Consider the following 22,002-nt stretch of genomic DNA (forward strand, 5'->3'; position numbering starts at 1 on the left):
TTATGCAAAGAATGAATAACCAGGACCTCAGAAAACACACGCACCCCACGTTCCGTCCAGGACTATTCACAGTAGCCAAGACACGGAGGCAACCTGAGTGTCTGCCAACACACCGACGGATACAGAGAACGTGGTCCATGCAAAACATTCCGTTCTATCACTCAGCCATAAAGAGAAGGAAATCGTGCCATTTGCAGCAACACGGATGGACCTCGGAGGGCATCATGCTCAGCGAAATAAGTCAGACAGAGAAAGACAAATAAATGTATGAGCTCACTTAACTGCAGAATCTAAAACAAACAAACAAACAAGCAAAAAAAAAAAAAAAAACACCCACCAAACACCAGCTACAGAGAACAGATGGTTGACTGCCAGAGGCAGGCGTGGGAAGTGTGTGAATGAGAAATTATATATGTATGTTCATTCTTGGTCCCTTGTTGCTGGGACATAGCTCCTAAACCCTTGGCATGTCTTGATGGATGGAGTTGAAGGCAGGAGCGTCTGTTGTGATTCATAGTAAGTCCCTTTCAAACTTACGGGGGCCCCGGAGATGTCTTCAGGATGGGGGCTGGTTGCCAGGGGAGCCAGCCCTGTGGTTAGAAGCTTGGGACTTTTCAGCCCCTCCCCAGCCAGCCCCGTCCCAGCCTCCGGGGAGAGGAGAGGGGACAGGCTGGGGAACTGAGCCAGTCATGTCCTGCGGGCTCTGCGGTAGTGTGAGCACTGATGCTGGGGCAGCTCCGGGTGTCCCCGTGCAACCAGAGAAATGCCGGGGTGGACACCACAGCCCTTGGCGCCAGAAGCCTCGTGAGCAGCGGTTTCTTTGGGGGAGGCTCAGAGAACCGACACCTCCACCCTCGGCTGACAGCGGATGCGAATAACCCAGCCCACGCTCTGGGTGCACACAGTCTCAGGCGTTCGCTTCTCGGGGGCACAAGTTCATCTTGCTGGTCTTTGCGTGACGGCAGAGGTGCAGCAGCGCCTCCCCTTCAGTTCTGAGCGGGCGCGGTTTCGGGGGTGCGGGGGTGATTTGGGAAGATCTCACGAGCGTTTCTTTCCCGTCCCTTTGCTCAGAGCAGGTGGCAAAGCCCTCCGGCGGGGGTTTGGGGTCTCTGGGTCCAGCAGGGAGGAGCCTGGCTCCTCTGCACCTGTCCACACTGGGATCTGTGGGCGCGTCCGGGTCTGTCTGTGGCCGCCTTCTGCAGGGACACCTGCGGCTGTGGCCATGCCCCGGTCCTGCCGCCGGGCACACCTGGTGTTCCCGCAGACGCCGCGCCCCTGCCCTGGGCACTGGGCGTCCCTGCCCTCTGACTCCTGTCCCTCGGCTGCGGTCTGCGCCCTCCTAGGGGTCGAAGGAACAGCAACCACTTCCCCTTGCCTCCTGGGCTGCCTGAGGAGGCTGCTCTGGGCTCTGTCTGCCCCCCGCTGTCTGCAGACATTCCTTCCTGCCGCACCCCGTAGAGGCTCGGAGAAGCGCTGCCCTGTGCGGTCCCTGGGGTCCCAGCCAGGAAGTCGGGCAGACACCTGCCCTCTCAGCGCCCCAGACGGCGGTGCCAGGTGATGCTGGTGGTCACGGCCAGCCTCCGGGCCACGGATCCCTGCACTCCCACGAAGAAACATGTGAAGAACCTTGCTTTTCCCCAAGGTGAGTGTGTAGTGTGCTTGGAGAGACCATCCCACAGGGCATGTCCACCCAGTATCTAAGCACAGGGCCGCATTTGGAAACTCGGTCTCTGCAGACGGGATGAAGTGAAGGGCCTGAGAGGAGGTCCTCCTGGAGGAGGTGGCCCAGCATCCAAGGACAGTGTTCTTGGAAGAGACAGAAGAGGAGAGACGCAGACACAGAGGAGACGCCACGTGGAGACGGAGGCAGAGACGGGAGGGAGGCGGCCACCAGCCCAGGGATGGACGCCTGGAGCCCCCAGAAGCTGGAAGAGGCAGGAGGGACCCTCCCCTGGGGCCTCCGGAGGGAGTGCGGCCCTGGGGCACCTTGACTTCAGACATCTGGCCTCCAGGACGGGGGGAGGGTGGATGCCTGTGGTTTAAGCCCCTCAGTTTGGGGTTTTTCGCTACAGCCATCCCAGGACACTCACCCGCTGATAACACCCCACGGCCATGCTGGGTCCCCTCTCTCCATGTGCGTAAATGTTCCTCCAACAGCGAGAAAGCAGCTCCTCATTAAATCCATTCACTAGCTTAAGCCCAGAGTCCACAGAAAGCGGTTTCCGAAAGGCTGCGTCATCGGCTTGGGCTGTCCTTGTGTGGCATGTCTGTGTGCTCAGAATCTGCAAAAACACACACACACCCCCTGAGATCCCCCAACACGAGTCGGTCCTCGTTTTAATGGAATGTTCTTTTTGGAGGCGGGATCCGGCCGATGCCATCACTCACGGGGCGAGGGCTGTGTGATGCTGTCTGTGCGGCGGGCTTCGGTGACACAGGCCAAACAATTAGGTTTTTAATAGCCAACAAGAAAAAAAAAAAAAAAAAAAAGAAAAGAAAAGAAAAGAAAAAAAAAATCCAGACATTTGCCAGACCCAGCAAGGGGCCTCTGGTTATTTTGGAAAAATACGTCGTAAAAATGTCTGTGTTTTGTTAGCAGCACTGCCTACTACATTTTCACATTTTCTTCAATTAAAAAAAAATCCCCTAAGAGGCATATTTGAAGGCTGCACATTGTGCCTCTCTGTGCCGGCCAAAGAAAACTGAGAATTTAAGAGGTGCTGAGCTCCGCGAATTCAGGGGCTCCCCGTCTTAAGTCAAAATTACATTTTTCACCAAGTCCTTCGATGCAAAATCAAGTTACACACACACACACACACACACACACACTTACATATTCACGTTCTGAAAGCCCCGGGTCATTGTGCACGCACTCTGGCAAACAGTTAAATTTTACAACAAGCAAGCGGGCGATTTCCTAGCGCGTTACCTGCGGACCCGGCCTCCTCCGGGCCTCTGTTTACCGTCCCGGGGCGGCGAGATCGAGGGCTTGCTCCAGACTGAATTTTTTCACTGGTCCTCCGTTCCCCGCCCACCCGCATCTCACATCTGGGTGGTCACCACCCATCCTGCTGGAAACACGGGATTTGGGACGCTTGTCTGAGCAGAAGTGAACGAGGGTTTTAATGTCTGCATCCTTTGCGAGCCTGGGTTTGCGTCCCCAGCCCCTCAGAGGAAAAGGGTCGTAAACGTCTCCCCCGGAGATCCTGTTTCTCATACACCTATGGTCATTAGCTATCTCGCGTTCGCCCCCTGTCTTAGGAATTCTGGCTGGTCACAGACGTCTCTGGATTCCTTCAAACATAAAATTCAAACGGCGATGACTGGTCCCCTACCTTGGCTGGTTTCTTGTTCACGTGTAAGAGAGTATTTTTACCAGCTCACTCACTTGGGTTCGTAGAAGACTGTTGGTTTCTGGAGTGCATGTCTGCTGTCTCATTTAAACAATCATTCTCCTTGATTTCAAAAAGACACATGCACCCCAATGTTCACAGAAGCACTATTTACAACAGCCAAGACATGGAAACACCCTAAATGTCCATCAACAGATGACTGGATAAAGAAGAGGTGGTATATTTATACAAAGGAATACTACTCGGCCATGAAAAAGAATAAAGTAATGCCATTTGCAGCAGCATGGATGGATCTGGAGATGGTCGTTCTAAGTGAAGTAATCCAGAAAGAGAAAGAAAAATATCATATGATATCACTTATATGTGGAATTAAAAAAAAAAGACAAATGAACTTATTTACAAAACAGAAACAGACTCACAGACATAGAAAAGAAAATTATGGTTACCGGGGGGAAGGGGGTGGGAAGGAATAAATTGAGAGTTCGAGATTTGCAGATACTGACTGGTATATACAAAATAGATAAACAAGTTTATACTGTACAGCACAGGGAAATATATTCAATATCTTGTAGTAGCTAAAAAATATGAAAATGAATATATGTATATTCATGTATGACAAGCATTGTGCTGTACACCAGAAATTGAAACAACATTGTAAACTGACTATAGTTCAATTTAAAAAAATACAAAAAAAATCGTTCCCTAACCTGATGGCTTAAATAGAGCTTCCAATCCCCAATCCCAACCCCTAGAAGTTAAATCATTTCTTATTTGTAAGTCTGTGTTTATTCCATCTAGATAGGTTTGCATGGAAATTCTAACTTAGGGATTATTTTAGTTAGCTATGCTGCATAACACACTATGACAAACATGGCAACACTGAGAACACACATTTTGTATCTCACATCTCTGGGTGCTCACAAGCTCATTTCTGAGCTGGGTTCTCCACTGAGGATCTGTTTACCCGGCTGAGATCAAGGCTTTGGCAGAGCTGTGTGTCTCTCCAGAGGTGGGTGGGTTAGAATCCACTTCTAGGGACTTTCAGGGTCCTGGTGGAATCGAGGTCCTTCTCATGCTTTGAATCGCTCTGCCCGCCTCTTCTGCTCTGCAGGGCTGGAGTGACTCTGGAGGGTGGGATCCTCTCTCTACGGTAAACACAATATAGTAGGAACCTCATTCTGCCAAGCGAACCTCGTTCCTGGCTGTGGCACCAAAACCACAAGGACCTTGGGGACAAAATCATGCCTACTGCAGAGACTTATTTTTATTTATTTTTTTCTTTATGGATGGCCCATTGTCCACCACCTTCTACGGATTGGATCCATCCTTTCCCCTGCTGTGTAGCAATTTGACTCTGCCACACGCAGAGTTCCTGTTTACATAGGAACATGTTTCTGCTCTGTTGGTGTTTTTAGCCTATTCATGCCCCGAATCCTTCCTGTTTAAAATCATTCTCGCGTTCTATATCGATATCCAGTAGAGTAAATCTCTATCTCCCCCCTCCCCACCCCCTTTTTTTTTCACCTTTTCCTTTGATGATGGTAGAAACACCATATGCTTGTTTAAATTCAGAAAAATGTCAGAAAACAATCTCTTACCTATGTTTTAAAAAATGTTACTATTATTTTCACATGCTTTAGATGATATTGTGGCCATGGTTTTCACATCTGCTTTTTTTTTTCTTTTTAATGAATGAAGGGCCGTAAATGGCAAAATACCCTTCTTTCTTATGGGAGAGTTGTGTTGCATTACATACATATAAGCTGCACCTCCTTTATGCATTCGTCTATCGATGTGCACACAGGATGCTTCTGTATCTTGGCACTTATAAAGAATGTTGCTGTTAGCAGCGTGGTGTACGTATCTTTTTGAATTAATTCTTATTTTGTGGTTGGCTTTTTCCCTTTGATAACGATGTAAGTTTGAAAACCTAAAGCTCTAAACATTCTTAGAAACAATGAACAGTACATATATGTAAAATTTTAAAAAAATGTGCAGTATACTGTGTATATGTATTTACATGCAATATATTACATATGTGCAGTCAGATCGTAACAATTCTACCTAATAAAACTGAGAAATGAAAAAAAAAGACTGCCTTTTTTTAAACATGATGGAAAACACATTTCTCCGTATTTTAAGAAGTGTTCTTCATAAGCGTAATTTAAAAAATTTATTTATTTACTTGTTTGTTTTAATGGAGGGACTGAGGGTGCAGCCCAGGACCTTGTGCGTGCTAGGCATGCGCTCCACCCCTGAGCTGTACCCTCTTTGCATAAACATAATTTTAATAGCTGCATGTATTGGTCAGATTTCATGGTTAAAAGAGGGCAAACCTACTCTTCATTTACATATCTTTATCTCTATTTATATATCTGTCTGTCTATCTTCTATCAATCCATCCTTCCATCCTTCCATCCATCCATCCATCCATCTAATCATCCGTCCATCCTTCTATCCATCTAACCATCCATCCATACATCCATCCTTCCATCAATCCGTCCATCCTTCCATCCATCTAAGCATCCATCCATCCTTCTATCCATCCATCCATCCATCTACATCTATGTATCTGTCATTTGTGTGTCTCATCTAATCTACCATGTGTATCAATTGATCTACTGTTTATCTATACGAATACCTCCATCTCTATATTTGCGTGCCTTTCCTCAATCTGATATGTCTTGTCTGTCATCCATGTCTATTTAGCTACCGGTCTATGTATCTAATTACCTAACTACATCCATCTTGTCTATCTATCCTCCCAAAATTCACATCCACTAGGAGCCTGGGAACTAGACTTTATTTGGAAAGGAGGATCTCTGCAGGCATGATGACGTGAAGATTCTGAGAGGAGGTCCTCCTGGAGGAGGTGGCCCTACATCCAAGGACAGCGTCCTTAGAAGAGACAGAGGAGGAGAGACACTTGACAGAAGGAAAGCTTGGGGCCCGTCCACAGACCCCTGGTTCTCTGTGGCCTTCAGCTCCAACGTGCTTGGTGTTGGGGGTTCTGGTTCCCTGCTGAGTAAGCGGAAAGGGTGGTTAGACTTTTGGGGTTTCTATACCGTCCTACTGAGTGAAAGGGAGGCTGCAGAGAAAGACGCTGAGGGGAAAACAAGAGACTTTTTGGAAAGATAAGCGGGTTTTTCTGAGCACAGACACAAGATAAGAAAGTTGGTGACGATGCTTGTCTGTACAGGGGTGAGTGGTGTTTCAAGCCAGGGGCTGAAACTTCCCTGGAAAAGGGATCTGGGGGGAGTTTTCAAAAATTTTTAAATATTTATTTATTTTTGAGGATGGGGGAGGTTTTATGGCGTTCTGAGTTCTGGGAGAACCTTTATGCAAACTTAGTTCTAGAGTTATCACTTTGGGTCAGATAAGGGACCCTCCCAGAAGCCCCCTGCCTTCCCCCTCACCGTCAGCATCTGTTGAGTCTCAAATGACTTCAGCTTAAAATAATCTTCCTGCCAACGCTGGCTTCTGAGGGGGTCCCCATGGAGTGAAAAACAAAGGAGGCAACGATTTAGCAAAGCGTGTGTGGAGGGGTCTTTACTGTAGGTTTGGCCGCATGCACCGTGGGTTTCTTTTGGGAAGAAACAAGCCTTTCTGTGGAATCGGGTTTTCTCCTCCAAAGGAAGGCGGGGTCGATGGACCGACCGTTTGCGCCTGAGGAGGGGTGCAGGGTGGCGGGCTTCCTGCCTCCTGTGCGTGGGGTGGCGATGGGGGGGGTGGCTGGGTTAAATCAGTGCATTTCTGTGAACACTAAAACTCTGTCGGGGAATCCCCCCAGGCAAGCAAAAATAATTGTGCCAATAATACAATGACAGGACAACGTTAGAAAAATAAGGATTAAACGTAAACACACACAAAACAAAAAATAAACACACCCCCCCCCGAGAATTTTAAGAGGGTACAATTCAAAGTGGAAGCAAGAAAAAACGTTAGAAAGACCATGGGAACGTCTGGAAGGGTTTGGGGGTAAAATCCCAGCAGGAAATGAGCTTCCTCCCCACTTCCCCGGGATGCCTGGGACCGCCCGGCTGGCTGAGCTCCAAGCAGCAGTCTTTCCCTGAGGTTTTGTCCTTTGACATTCTTGCATGAAAAGCCCCCCTTCCCTGAGCGGCAAGCACCCACACTGAGGTTTACAATCCACCTGGAGGCCATGCTGTGCGTGTGACGGGAGGAAGGGCGCCTTTGGTTACTCCCAGGCCGCCAGCGAGTTTCCAGCGCCCCCTGCTGCCACACAGTGCCTGTGCCCGTGGGCCCGTCCCGGACCCCCTGGGGCCTGCTGGTTTCAGTCCAGACCCTGCCCGTCAACTTAATTTCACAGCTTTATAACGAACGTGGCATCTGACCGTCTGATAGACTGCGTTCCTTGCTCCGCCTGCCCCTCTGCCTCCACCGCCTCTGGCTACTCTGAGCCCTTTGGGATTCCCTGCAGCTTTGGAAAGAGTTTGTCAGCCGCAGGGGAAAACAAAGCAAAGCAAAACAAAAACGTATTGAAATGCTAACTGGGATTGGGTGGGGTCCCCAGACGGAATTGCAGAGCTTCGGTCTCTTCCAAACGCAGAGCGTCTGACCCTGTAAGGACGGTGGCTCTGTTTTCAGGAAAGTGTGGAAACTGCTCCTGTGCGTCTTTAGTTGGAAGTTTTCCCTGAGGTCCTGGAGTGTGTGACACCATCAAGAGGAGATTTTCTTTAATGCTTTAAATCCCCCTCCCCCTTGTTAGCGGATAAAACAAGTGCCTTTTGTATGTTGATTCCGTGTCTGGCACTTGCTGGATAAACTCTGAGTCACTCATTCATCTTTGGGTTGTTCTGCATTTTTCTAGGCACATAACAATTTATCTCCCGATGGCAATCTCATTTCTTCCGTTCTGATGCGTACACCGCGATTCCCATGTCTCCCCTGACTGACGTTTCTCATACTTGCTGTGTGTTCTCCGTCTTTCTCTCCGTCGGCCTCACCGAGAGTTTATGAACTTTGCCAGCTGCATTGAAAAAGCACACATTACCTTTGGTTGCATCCCCCCTATTTCTTAAAAGTTTTATCATCTCCTTTGCAATATTTTCCTTAAATCTATTTGACTGTTTTTTTTTTTTCCTTCCTAGCTTCTGGGTTTTCTTTTTGCTTTTGGTTTCTGGCACAATGCTATGGTTTTCAGAGAATACACTTTATTCGGTTGCAGCTTTAATTTTTTACGCTTGCTGACGTTCACTTTGAGACTCGGTCTGTGGTGGTCAGGGAGGAAAGACTTTCCCTCTGCCCTCCTAGGGTCGATCGCTGGGTCTATGAAATAAAGTGACCACAGGCAGATTAAAGATAGGCAGACTTAGGAAAGTTTCATATTAGGGGCACAAGAGTATCAGAGGGAAAAAAAGTGATACCCAAAAAACTCAGATCTGAGAGCTTACAGACCATCTTCATCGGGGTAGGAATGGGGGTGGGGAGGGGGCGTGGGCCTTGCAGGGGAGACTAAGTGGTTTTTAGGTAAAATGACTCAGCCCTTAGAACAGACAGCAGGTGTGACTGTGTGACTTTTTCCCTCCGGGCGTGACGTTGACACTTAGCCTCTTCTCCTGAGGAGAGTGGGTGACACTCCCTGGAGGGGACTGATGAAAGCTGGCTTCCTTTTGGAAGAACGTTGGGCAGGTGCGTTCAGGGAAAGCCTCTCTTTGCATCCGCCGGTTTTCCAGTGATGTCCGCTCACAATAGTCCCCATGCCAAAGGGACACATTTTAGGGTCACGTGTCCCCAACCCCTTTCCTGCTCAGTCATTACTCATTCTTTTGTGTCGTTGAAGAGAACGAGCACTGGGGGAACGGACACAGGGAATAAACTTATGGCTACAAGGGGGCCCAGGCCGAGGGGTACATTGGGAGTTTTGGGGTTAGCAGATATACACCACTAAATATAAAACACATAAACAGCAGGGTCCTACTGTCCAGCACAGGGAACTCTATTCAATACCTCGTAATAACCTATAATAGAAAAGACTATGAGAAGAGGAAAAAAAAAGCAATGAACTGGAGTTCTTAAGACAATGTGCCTTCTTAAGACGATGTGCCAAGACAATGGGTCCTGTTTTCAGCCCCGGGGGGGTCTTGACTTGGATGCTGCCGGGGGTCATGGATGTGCTGGTCAGGCCCAGGGGGGGCCAGCTAATAGCCACGAGGACACCCCGCTGTCCGGCAGTCGCAGGTCTGACAAACACCCCTGCCCCGATAGGTGACCCAGGACCAGCGTCGCTATGAGTCCCTAAGCACGGTCACGCCCGTGGAACCCTGAGGACAGCTTCAGACGCGAAACTTGCAGGATGCTTAGAATGCAAGATACTCAGGGTGGGTTTTGCAACATTGGGTAAAAAATGCGAACTGTTTTTTCTTTTTTCTCTTTTTGGGTAGGGGGAGGTAATTGAGTTTATTTATTCTTACTTTTTTTTTTTTTAACTTTTAATGGGGGCACTGGGGATTGAACTCAGGACCTCACGAATGCTCATGAGGCACTGTGCCCCTGAGCTGTACCCTCCCCGCTCTGGAAACCACCACCCAGCCCCACTGGCCACCCGTCAATTTCCATTCTCCCTGGAAATCTTCCAGGGTGTGCCTGTTTGTGATGGGTGGTGGCGTTGGAGGTGGGGGTGGAGCCAGACGCTGCCCACCTTTACAGGTAAATTCACTTCCCCACGTCCTTTCTGGAAAAGGCAGGGTTGCTGAGAGCCAGTCTGGTTTTTCCAGCTGCGGCTTCAGTGTTTCCCACGTGGCCTGATCACCTAGACAGGAAGCATCCTGGGTCCCTGGATGTCAGCCTGCAGCTTCCGCTCACATCAGCACTGATGCCACACACACACAGACAGACAGACACAGACACAGACACAGACACAGACACAGACACACACACACACACACACACGCGCGCGCGAAGGCATCCCCGTCTACGGTTTACCCCCCTGCGGTCTGGGCAGGTAGCCTGCCTACAGATTTCTCCCAAGTTACCAAGGATGAGGGTCACGCTGGCCGTGTCTCCCTCCGGAGGCAGAGATGAGCCCACACGGGATGGGTCAGCGGGGACCTGTATCTACAAAACGACCCTCTCAGAGGGGGCGGGGGTCCCTGTAAGCCTTTCTCGGAGGGGGCGCTCGCCTCCGCCCACCCACACAGCTGTCATCTCTGCAGACGAGAAGCTCTTCCTCAGGATGTCAGGGAAATGTAACTTCCTCCTGACAAGCCTTGTGAATCCCCGAAGGCTGGCTTGGGTGGGGGCAGGAAGGGGTCCTTTGCTTTTCATCTGTGATGCAGAAGCTCCGAGTGAAGGGACTAGAAGAGGTGCGACCCTTTAGTGGGAGGCGGCAACGTGGGAAGAACCTGCAGACGTGCAGACACTCCGGGAGTGTCCTTGGACTTGTCTGGAATACCCGTCTGGACCCCGCTAGAAATGCCTCCCCCTTTTTTTCCCCAGGGACTTTCAGGGTCATCCCCACGGGGTGATGCAGGTGAGGAGTTACCCAGTCAGACCACTTCCTTGGACCGCACTCTGCAAGTGCCACTGGGGGGCAGCAGATCCCTGCGGCTCCTCAAAGCCACCTTCTTTGGGTTAAAAAAAATTTCCAAGAAAAGTGTAAGGTCTGTTGAAAGATGGACCCCCACAGAGTGATCAGATCACCGCGAATGAACCCAGTCTGTCCCTGGAGACCGAGCCCCGTTAGGGCGTGAGTGTTGTCGTGGCTGACAGTCCGGGGACCCTGGACAGGACCAGAGACGTCCAAGCCGAGCATTCCCGGTTCGGCTCAGTCTCAATGAAGGGAAGACGGAGGTTTCTCCCCGGATCCCAGGCAGCTGGAATTTGGCAAGTTGCTCAAAAGAGTCTGGAGGAGACAAAAGGGTCGGGGCTCGGGGAGCCTTCCCCAGCCGGGAAGGGCTGCAGGGAGTTTCCAGCTCACTCACCCGCTTTGCTCTGCGGGGAGGGAGCGTCCAAGTCTCAATGGTGCAGCCTTGGATTCCGCTTCAAAGGGGATGAAGTTTTGAGAGGTGGAGGCATGTCATCCTGCCCTCAGTCCCGCAGGCGGCCCCACAGTGTGGAGGGGTCCTCAATCCTGCACACCGTGGAAGGGTCCTTGATCCCACAGACACCCCCCAGGGCATGGAGGCCCCCCCCCCCAATCCTGCAGACAGTTCCAGAGGATTGGAGAGGTTCCCAGTCCTGCAGACAGTCCCACAGTCTGGAGGGATCCCCAATCCCATAGGCGGGCCCAGAGCATGGAGGGGTCCCCAATCCTGCTGAGAGTCCCAGAGGACTCAGAGGGGTCCCCACTCCCACAGACAGTCCCAGGACATGGAAAGACCCCCCCAGTCCTGCAGACAGTCCCAGAATGTGGACCACGGCCGTGTGCATCCGAGCACACGGACACTTCTTACTGTGCCCTGTGCCCCACCGACCTCTCCCCTCTGTCCTCAGCGGCCCTGGCCAGGAGAGCTTCCAGGCAAAAGCAGCACCAGCTCCGATGGGCAGGTGGGTGCAGCAGTCAGGCGAGGTTTGATTTTGCAGGGCGGTGGGTCCCACTGGCCGCAGGCACACCGTAGCGTGTAAAATGGTTTGTTAGCGTCATTCAAACCGGGCACCTCCGATCGGGACCGCAGTCTGCTCAGAGCTAAGAAGAGCTCCCTAAGAGTCTAGAAAGTTCAGCAGGGGGTCCGTCCAGGCCACCCCCGACGTCTTCCTTCCAGGTTTAAGTAAAACCAGAATTGACAGCTGTCACTACACACGGGCCCGGGCGCCCGTGGGAGGCCACACGTGGAGCACACAGTGGGGTCTGTTGCTGACTGTGCACTTTTGGGCTTTCGATAATCCGAGCGAAAAGGTACTGGCGAAGTTTTCCAAGGGGCAGGACACTTACAATCGGATTAAGCCTCATAAAAAAAATACTGTTAAAAACCATGTGAAATGAAACGTCGCCCTTTCTGCACACTTAAAATAATTCAAAGTCTCATTTCTGCGTACTTAGATAATTTAAAATCTCCTCCTTTTTCCCCTCCCCTCCCCGTGATTCTGTGTTGCTTAACCAAACAGTCGAGGGTGGGCTCTAGGTTTCGTTGCCCACGCTCTGAAACGCGAGGTCTGCGGTGATTTACCTAATGCAGGTGAAACTCATTAATGGTCGAACTCTAGAGGTGGCATTTACGAGTATATAATTTCCTAACGCCCGAAGTATTTCCAGTTACGATGCTGCAGATTCTCTCCTGGTACTTCTGAGTTCTCTGGTTGATGGGTATGCTGAAAATGACGGGATGGCCATTTTAAAATCTCCACGGTTTTATTTTCTTCCCCCCTTTAAGCCCGTGTGTTTCTGAAAGTTTCCTGTTTTCTGAGCAAAGGAAGAAACAGCATCCGAGCCAGTCCAGGGGTCTCCAAAACACACCAAGGTGATGCGGGGAGCAGGTGCGGGGCCGGGGCAGGGTCTGGGTGGGCGTTTGCATAGGGGGCGATCCCAGGGCTGGAGTCCGGACCTTCCCCCCTACCCCACCTCTAGATAATAGGGCTTTGTGAAAACTCGAAACAGAACGCACTGAATTCCTAAAAGTTGGCTACAGACGTCAAGGTTTTCAATCTAAACAATGCTTGCGTTGACGACTCCCGTCTAAATTCCTCACCAGGCCAAATTCTCACAGGAAAAAGGATGGTTTATATTATTCTTAAGTAGGATTTTATTACATCCTGAGGGCAAGACGTTATTGGGGGGGGGGGTTGTTCATTTTTATAGCCAGGGCTACACCATGAAAGTCAATGGAAAGCAAAAGAACCCAATGAATTTTTGCATGTAACGTTCTGCTTTTGTTGTGGTGGAATATATACAGCATAAAACTTAGCCTCCTACTCGCTCCCCAGTGCACAGTTCTCCGGCTTCAGGGACGTTCATTTCGTTGTGTAACCGTCCCTCTCCGTGTATCTCCAGAACATTTTCGTCACCCCAAACTGACACTCTGTCCCCATTAAACAATTGTTTCTAATCTTCTTTTTTTTTTCTTTTTGTTAAATCGTGAGAAACTATATCCAGGAAGGAAAAATTTCCATGGGATCTTAGTGGCTGGTGTAGTTTAAAATAGGTCCAATGTGCAGTCACGAAGGATTCTTGGAGGGGACGGAAGAGGCATTCAGGGACAGATAAGTCTTCAGCAAATTAAATGCTTCCCTGGGAAGAATGCGCTCATGTCAATAGAACTACCTTTCAGAATACGGTCAAAAACACTCACATTTTCTTCCTTCTGGTACGGTATAGCCCGTCTGCAAAGCCGCGCAGGGAGGCCCTTAGATTCTCACGGGTCGGGCACCGTCACACACGATGTCAAGCCGAAAACAACAAATGCTCCGGCAGGTGTGGCAGTGGCTGAAGGGACACGTAACTTGTAACTCGGGGACGTCAAGGCGGACACGTGACTGTGGGGGAGGGGCAGAGAAGAAAGACGGGCGCAGTCCACAAGCTGGGCGCTCCAGAATTTTAACTCCGCCACGAAGCACAGCCTCCAGCCACGTTCTGCCGTGTCCCTGGCGTGGCCGCCGAGGCTCACCCAGGATGATAGTGGCTTTAATTCATGCGCCTCTGGGAGCCTGTGAGCCTTATTCCTTAGGACCGAAGGCCCTGCTGAGCCACTGAGGGTGACCTGATGCCCCCTCAAGAAACGCAGTGCTCCCCTCATTCTCCAGGGAGCTGCCTGGTGTTCTACGTTGCAGACCGGGAGGGGCGTGGGGGGCGCTCCCCGCGGCCAGCTCTCAGGCGTGGAGTGTGTGCAGGCCTCACTCCCGTTTTGCAGGATGGAAAGTCCTGGGTGGGAGCACTCGGGGAGACCAGAGATGGGGGAGAAAGAAGAAACTCTGACCCCCTCAGTTGGGGGGGCTGCTCTGAATCCAGGTTGTAGGTTGCAATCAGCTGGAGAGATCCAAAACGTGCCAATGGATTGTGGGGGCGGCAGGCGAAGTTGGGGGAGAGGCAGCAAGTCCTGTTAACTGATTTCCGCTGTGCATCAATCGGGCACCTGTGACGCGGATGCTCTGGGCCCTCCTGCCCCAGCGCCTGAAGCTCCAAGTCCCGCACCCGGGAGAAGTCACAGCGGGGCGCTGAGCGTACTCAGCATGAGTTTGCACAAAATCCGTGCTGTCCGTGAGCCCCACCAGCTCCCTCCTCCAGAGGCGTAGAAAGGCGCACAGTCATGCACGGCTGGCCGCCGGTCCTCCCTCCCACCGCCCTGCAGCCACAGTAGCCCTTTTAGGGTCCCCCCCCCGCCCTCCCCGAGGCCAGACAAGCCCGCACTGTTACTGCGCTTTGCGCCCGGCCAGGCCAGCCAGCAGAAGTCTTTAGCAGCTGGCCAGGCTGCGTAATTAATGACTTGACCACCAAGGTGAGAAGCCAGGGACTGCATTGGCTAAATAGTTTATTGTTTAGGGGAGAAAATAAATAAAGAAAGTGTTCTATGGTTAGCTTTTTTTCTCCTTAAAAAAAAAAAAAAAGAGAAGTTGAAGGTGATTAGTAAAAGGAAGCTTTCTTTCATGGGGTTATGGTCAGACTCGACTTTTCTACAAATCCTGGCGGTTGGTGATCTGTTAAGTGGGAAATTCGCCCTGGGCATACGGATCGTGTTGGGGAGAGCAGAGCTATTTGCCAGATGGAGATCGGGAAGCAGAGATGGGCTGAGTCTCCCTGTGGGTAACAGGCCAACCACCATGTTGTGTTTTTATGGTGCAGGAACTTCATTTTGGACCCGGAAGAGGAGACAACGACCCCAGTCCTTCCCTTTCTCCGGCTGGAAATGCTGCAGGGCATTCAGGGCTGTGAAGCATTGCCTGTGGGTGAAGTGCTTTGCAGCACCAGGCAGATGTCAGGGGTGGGTGCCTTGCGCACCCACAGCACAAACTCCTCTACAACGGGGGTCCTGAGATCGGGGGGCTCCCCTCCCAGGGACACTTGGCAGAGTCTGAAGACATTTTCAGTTGTCATGCCTGGTGGAGGAAGGGGGCTCCTGTCAAGAGGTGGGTGGAGACCAGGGACACTGCTTCACAGCCACAGTGTACAGGGCGCCTCCCGTCAGAGGGTCACCCAGCCCCGGTGTCAGCAGCGCTGAAGCTGAGAACGTCCGGTCAAATCACGAGAGACTATCTATCTGCTTATCTATCTTTCCATCCATCCATCCATCCATTTTTCTGCCTGTCTATGTATCTATGTGCCTATCTATTTATCATCTTTCTCTTGTATCATCTATCTGTGTATTTTCTGTGTATGTATCTATCTTGCAGTCATCTATGTACCTGTCTATCCGTCCATTTGTCCATCTATCTACATACACGGTGGTTTACAATTAGGCTGAATTATGTCTCCCCCTTGCAAATTCCTATGTTGAAGTCCTGGCCACCAGGACCTCGGAATGGGGCTGTGTTTGCAGATGGGGTCTTTAAGGAGGTGATGGAGGTAAAATGAGGTCACTAGGGTTGGGTCCTGATCCCACAGGACTGGGGTCCTTATAAGAAGAGGAGATGAGGACCCAGACACTCACAGAGGGACGCCCACCTGAGGACACAGGGAGGAGATGGCCATCTACACTGGGGGATGTGGGTGGGGGTGGCTGTCCCTGGTGCACCCAGACGCAACCCCGAGCTTGTCGGAAAGTTTCCCTAGCTTCTCTTTAAATCCAAGCTTGGGAGAAAGGACAGGAAAATCAGGAACATGGGAGAGTATTAAGAACTTCAAACGAAAACAGCCAGGCGGCCCTCCTTTCCTGGGGAAGGCGGCGTGGACCATCCCGACGTGCTCCGTGTTCAGGAAATCAGCCGCAGACGTTCAAAGGCTCCGGCCCGGGGGGAGCGGGGGGCAGAGGCCGGGGTACGGTGGGGGCTGGGGGGGCCGACACGCATTCCTCTACAGCGCCACATGAAAGTCCCGCAGATTAGGGCCGTATATTACACAGACGTGATGCAGGAACGGCAGAGGCCTCTTCTGCCCCCACTGTATCTTATTAGCACCTCATCAGGCGGCGATCCGCCAGCAGATGCTAACAAGATCGGAGAGGGCCCCGCCGCCCGTCCGGGGGACGCTCTGTCTCCCATTAGGGACAAATGCAATTTAATAGGTTGAAAGAGGCAAGGCCCGGGACGGGGCTAATACATCACCCTCGCCGAAAACAAAGGCAGCTTGGAAAAGCCTGTTTATGGCGTGAGCCTGAGCCCCGCCTGCACGGGCCCCATGGGAGGCGGGAGAGGTCGCCACCTTCTCCCAGCTCCAAAGAGGGTGCCCGGGAGCGTCGAAAGCCCCGCTCAGTCCGTTCCGTGGACGTGCGTTGGGTCCTCATCACGGGCCCGGGCGGTTTTGGGTCAACAGAACCAAGATGTCCTTCTCATGAAACTGACCCCGTCGTAGGGGAACAAACAGGCTCTATATGGAATAGGGAAATCATACGGTGGGTTACGAAGGGTGTGAGTGCGATGGAAGTAAGAAAATTGTTCAGGGGGGCGCAGGGTGGGGTGCAGGTGAGCTCTTTATTTGCTGGTGAAATAGGGGGCCTCAGGGAAAGAGAGTCAGTGGGCATGTGGGTGGATTCCTGGGGAAGAATGTTCTGGAAGAGTGGGCAGGTGTGGGGAGAGAGGAAGGAAGACAGAAAGACAGGTGGGGGGATTCCAGAAGCCAAGAGACTATAAGGAGGGAGTGACTGCTGTGCCCCTTTGCCGCTGGGTCCAGGAAGGGGCTGTTCCAACATGTGATCAGGGGTCTTGATGAGAGCTGTGTATGTGCAGGGCTTGTGCACTTCCGTAGACCAAATACATGGAATTGTGTAAAATAAACTACAATAAGCTAAAATAACGGACACCTATGCAAGTCACTTACTTTCACTGAAACTCATTTAGTTGTCCTAACAATATGAAGAGGCAGGGGAATAAATGCGTTTTTCAAATTGTATGGGTTCAGGTTTGGGGTGGACATGTTCAGGGGGCAATGCTGAAAATTTGCAAGTGTCCCCACCTACTCCGGGGAGAGCAGGGGAATCATGGAGGAAAAATGGTGAAGCACTGAATCAAGAGGCCGTATAAGTCTCTCATGGCTGCTGTAACAAGTGGCCACAGATCCATTGGTTCCAGGCGACACGGGTGTATCAGCTTATGTTCCTGGAGCTCACATGCCCGAAAATGGGTCTTGGGGCTGAAGTCAGGGTGTCCTCAGCCATTGAAGGCTCTGTGGAGGACTCCTTTCCTTGTTTCTCCCAATTTCTAGAGGCCGTCTGCATGCCTTGGTTGATGGTCCCCTTGAGAAATGGCAGGACTTCAACTTCCACCTCCTGCTCTGACTCCAACCCCCCTGCTTCCCTCTTCTAAGGACCCCTGTGGTGATGCTGGGCCCACCCGGATAACGCAGCGTCACCTCCCACCGAAACATGCTTACCTCGAACACGTCTGCAAAGCCCCCTTTGCCACTTAAGGTGACGTAGTCACAGGTTCTGGGGATCAGGACGTGATACCCTTAGGGACATTATTCTGTCCTCCATGCGGTGATCAGGACGTGGACATTTTGGAGACATTGTTCTAGGTCCCCCAGATTCCGTCTGAAAGGGAAAGAAAAAAAATCTCCCCATGTTCCTATTAGATTTTGATGGTCTCTCTGTGTTCTAGTCCCACCTCATCAGCAAAGATTTTATTTCCCAGATGACGTCCACAGAGCCAGCAGCAGAGGGAGGGCGAGGACTGCGGGGCCTCAGACGGTTCCAAATCTTTTCCAACTGCAAACCAGAGGGGACACTCACCACATGTGGTTCTCCACGGCGAAGACATCAAAGCCATGTTCCCTCCTACTGGAAACTGATTTAATTCCTCCAGCAAGGCATCGCAATGACGAACATTTCTTTTTAAAACCCGTGGCCCCGTTAATAACCAGGACTATTAGAGGGGACTCCACTTTTATGAAGCGTGGGTAATTGTTCCCACTACCCTTCAAAGGGAATCCCAGAGTCCAAGAGTCCATGAAACAGCTGAGTACTTCAAGGTAAAGCACTCCTTTCCTGCAAAATGCTGTGTATTTTCAAGGCTCAGGGCGATTTTATTTGTGTGTGTGTGTGTGCGCACGTGTGCACTTCCGTAGACCAAATGCATGGAATTGTGTAAAATAAACTACAATAAGCTACAATAACGGACACCTATGCAAGTCACTTACTTTCACTGAATCTCATTTAGTTGTCCTAACAATATGAAGAGGCAGGGGAATAAATGCTTTTTTTCAAATTGTATGAAAAACGAAAGGTTACAAATTACTTTGATTTATTAAATCAGAGTCTCACACAGCAAGATCCACAGCTGTGTCTTGCTGGACATCACTGGACACAAACCACTGGGAGACGCTAAATTCAGAACTGGGTACGGTATCACCACCACATCTCGGATGCAGGTTATGATGTCCGCTTCCACCAGGGAGCACTCCTGGAGGGCCCCAGGTGCAGGATCTGGGCACAGAATCACCCCACATCTCAGAAGCAGATCTTTGAAGTCCATTTCTTCAAGGATCACTCTTTGGGGACCCCAAATACCCAATTCTGAGTACATCATAACCTTAGCATCTCAGAGTTAGGTCTCCCAAGTCCATTGCCACCACCAGGGAGACTTCCATACCTCATTGCACTTAAACCTGGTTATGCCTCTCTCAGGCGGGCATTCTCAGCATCCCACAGTCCTAGATGTGGACACGGGAGCTGGAATGGTTAGGAACTTGCCCAAGACAACAGTTTGTGAACCATGGAGACTGAACGATCAAACCTCACGGGTCTGAGCCATGCCCACCCATGGCATCTCTGTCATTCTGTCCCATGTCTGGTGTGTGGTGTGTGTAGCTGTGTGACATGTGTGCATATTGTGTGTATGTGTGTGATCTGTGTGTATGTGTGTGATCTGTGTGTATGTGGCATGTGTGTGTGTTTGTGTTAGTGTGCGATGTATGCCCCTATTCCCATCCATCCCCCCATTTTAAGGCCCTGAAGACCCTTGGTCCTGGGAACTCTCACCCTCAGGGAGCCGTCTTCAGAAGGGCTCAGCGAGTATGTGGTGAGTCCCTGTCCAACCCCGCCATCCACTTCTGTCTCAGTGAGCTTCTCATGGGGCTGGCGGTCTGGAAGACTCCACTCTGCACCTCGGCCTGAACTTGCCCCGCCTGTGACAACAGCACAATGCTAATGCACCCAGGTAGGCTCACGGATTACAACAAGTGGACTGTATCATAACACACCGCTAACAGGAGGGGAAGCTGGGTGTGGGTACGCGGGGGCCTTGAACTATCTTCCTGATTTTTCTGTCAGTCTAAAACTGTTACAAAATGAAAACTTTAAAAATGAAGTTCAAGAGGGCTTAGTTAGATGCCGTACACATTACACACGTACACATTATGTACATGCCTGTTTTACGTATGCGGATGCGTTATAAAGGTTAACACACACGCACGTAAGTTTAGTGTATATACATATAGACACACATTGTAAACTGCAGTAGATACATATGCATACATACGTGTGATGGTTAACTTTATGTGTCAGCGTCACTGGGCTACAAGGTGCCTGGGTAACTTGTTGAACGTGATCTTTGGGAGTGTCTATTACAGTGTCTCTGAATGAGATTAGCCTTTGAATTCGGGGGCCCGAGTAAAGCAGATTACCCTCCCTATGATGGGTGGGCCTCGTCTAATCAGTTGAGGGCCTGCATAGGACAAAAAGGTGGAGGAAGGAGAATTTGTTCTCTCTGCCTGGCTGTGTGAACTGGAACGTTGGTTTCTCTCCTGCCCTTGGACTGGGATGGGCACCATCAGCTTTCCAGGTCTCCAGCTTGCTGATGGGAGACTGTGGGACATACCAGCCTCTGTAATCAGGTGAGTCAATTCCTTATACTAAATCACTTTGTATGCATATATGATATGTCTCATTGGTTCTACTTCTCTGGAGAACCCGGACTAATACTATAGACGGGTGTCTGTAGCTATATTTTTATACATGCCTGCACACATATACTGAGCTTACACAGTATAAAGTTTAGCATAAATGCATATGTATCTCTAAATGTGAATGTGCATATACACGTGAAAGTTTAAAATATACATGCTCTATAATGTGCATGATGTGCACATACGTGTCTTACGCCTGTATAGGCATATAATCTGTGTCTATGTTTGTCCACCATCAACCGTCTATTATCGATCAATAATTTATTGACCTATCATATACTTGCCTATCCATTCATCATCCATCCACCCATCATCTCTTCATCATTATCTTTCTGTATCTATCTATCTATCCATCCATCTTATCTATGTATCTATGTATCTATGTATCTATCTATCTGCCTACTTACCTATCTAATCTATCTATCTATCTATCTATCTATCTATCTATCTATCATCTATCTATCTTATCTATCTATCATCTATGTATCTATGTATATGTCTGTCTGTCTGTCTGTCTGTCTGTCTATCTATCTATCTATCTATCTATCTATCTATCTATCTATCTATCTATCTAACTATCCATCCATCTATCCATCCATCCATCCATCCATTTATCTTTACCTATCCATCCCCTCCCAAAGGTTTAAATAAATCCCAGATGACAGACCACCATCCATGCCAAGTCACCCCAGCCACTGCTAGCTGTGTGTGTCCACCACGACCTACGACCTGATCTCCCAACAGCTGGGCCAGTCCCTCCTTGGACGTCCCCGTCCACAAAGGGCCCTGTGTCTCCTGCCACCTGAGGACGAGTATTTTCCGCAGCGGTGTGGTTTTCTGCCTGCAGCCATTACAGGAGAACACCAGCCCTGTCAATCTTAGAGGGGCAGGGCTCTCTGGAGCAGTTGGCCTGTATGACATTAGGATATTTTTATTACCTCTTAAAACACGAAGACCAGCATGTGATATATAATATGAGATCAGAACAGTGCTGGCTTTTTCCTTTTTTTCCACTGTTCAGACTCTCTCAGTGAATGGATGTCAGTCGTACCACAGAGGGAAATGGGGCCCCAGATGGCAGGTGCTGCGGTTCAGAGTGTCTGCGGCGTGTGCTCGCCACGTGTGTTTGAGGCCAGACGGCCCCCTTGCACTTGCAGGGAAGATGGGGTCCCCTGGGCTGTTGGTGACGTGTGGGTATCACTTAAACTTGATCCATCACAGAAGAGGAAAAATGCCCGTCCTCAGAGTCATTTCGAGCAGCGGCTGGATTACTTTTCCTTCCTTTGTCCTTTCACTAACTCCAGATTTTTAATTACAAATGTGCAAAAGAAAAGGAAATTAAACCATAACCCTTACCCCATCGCCCCAGCGCAGAACATTCACTCAACTGAAGCTCGTAAAAATGATCCAAGTCAGAAACAAGGACTTTTCTTTCCAGGATCTCACGTCTTCCCAGGCTAACCCTATGTGTGAAGACTGGGGTTTTTGGCTCAGAGGGAAGTTACCCCTGCTGGGTATTGGGGATGGCATTTGGGTGTGTCTTCCTACCATTGGGCTGTCCCTCTGTGCCGAGAGAATTCAGGGGACCTGCAGAGTGGAGGAGAGGCTTTTAACCCACAGCACGGTGGTCCTGACACCTCGGGAATCATCCTTGCTTGCTTGTTGGGCTCTTTGAAATCTTGGGGTGTTTTGTGGGTCCCC

Source organism: Camelus dromedarius, chromosome Y, assembly GCF_036321535.1.
Source record: "Camelus dromedarius isolate mCamDro1 chromosome Y, mCamDro1.pat, whole genome shotgun sequence".
Taxonomy (NCBI): Eukaryota; Metazoa; Chordata; class Mammalia; order Artiodactyla; family Camelidae; genus Camelus; species Camelus dromedarius.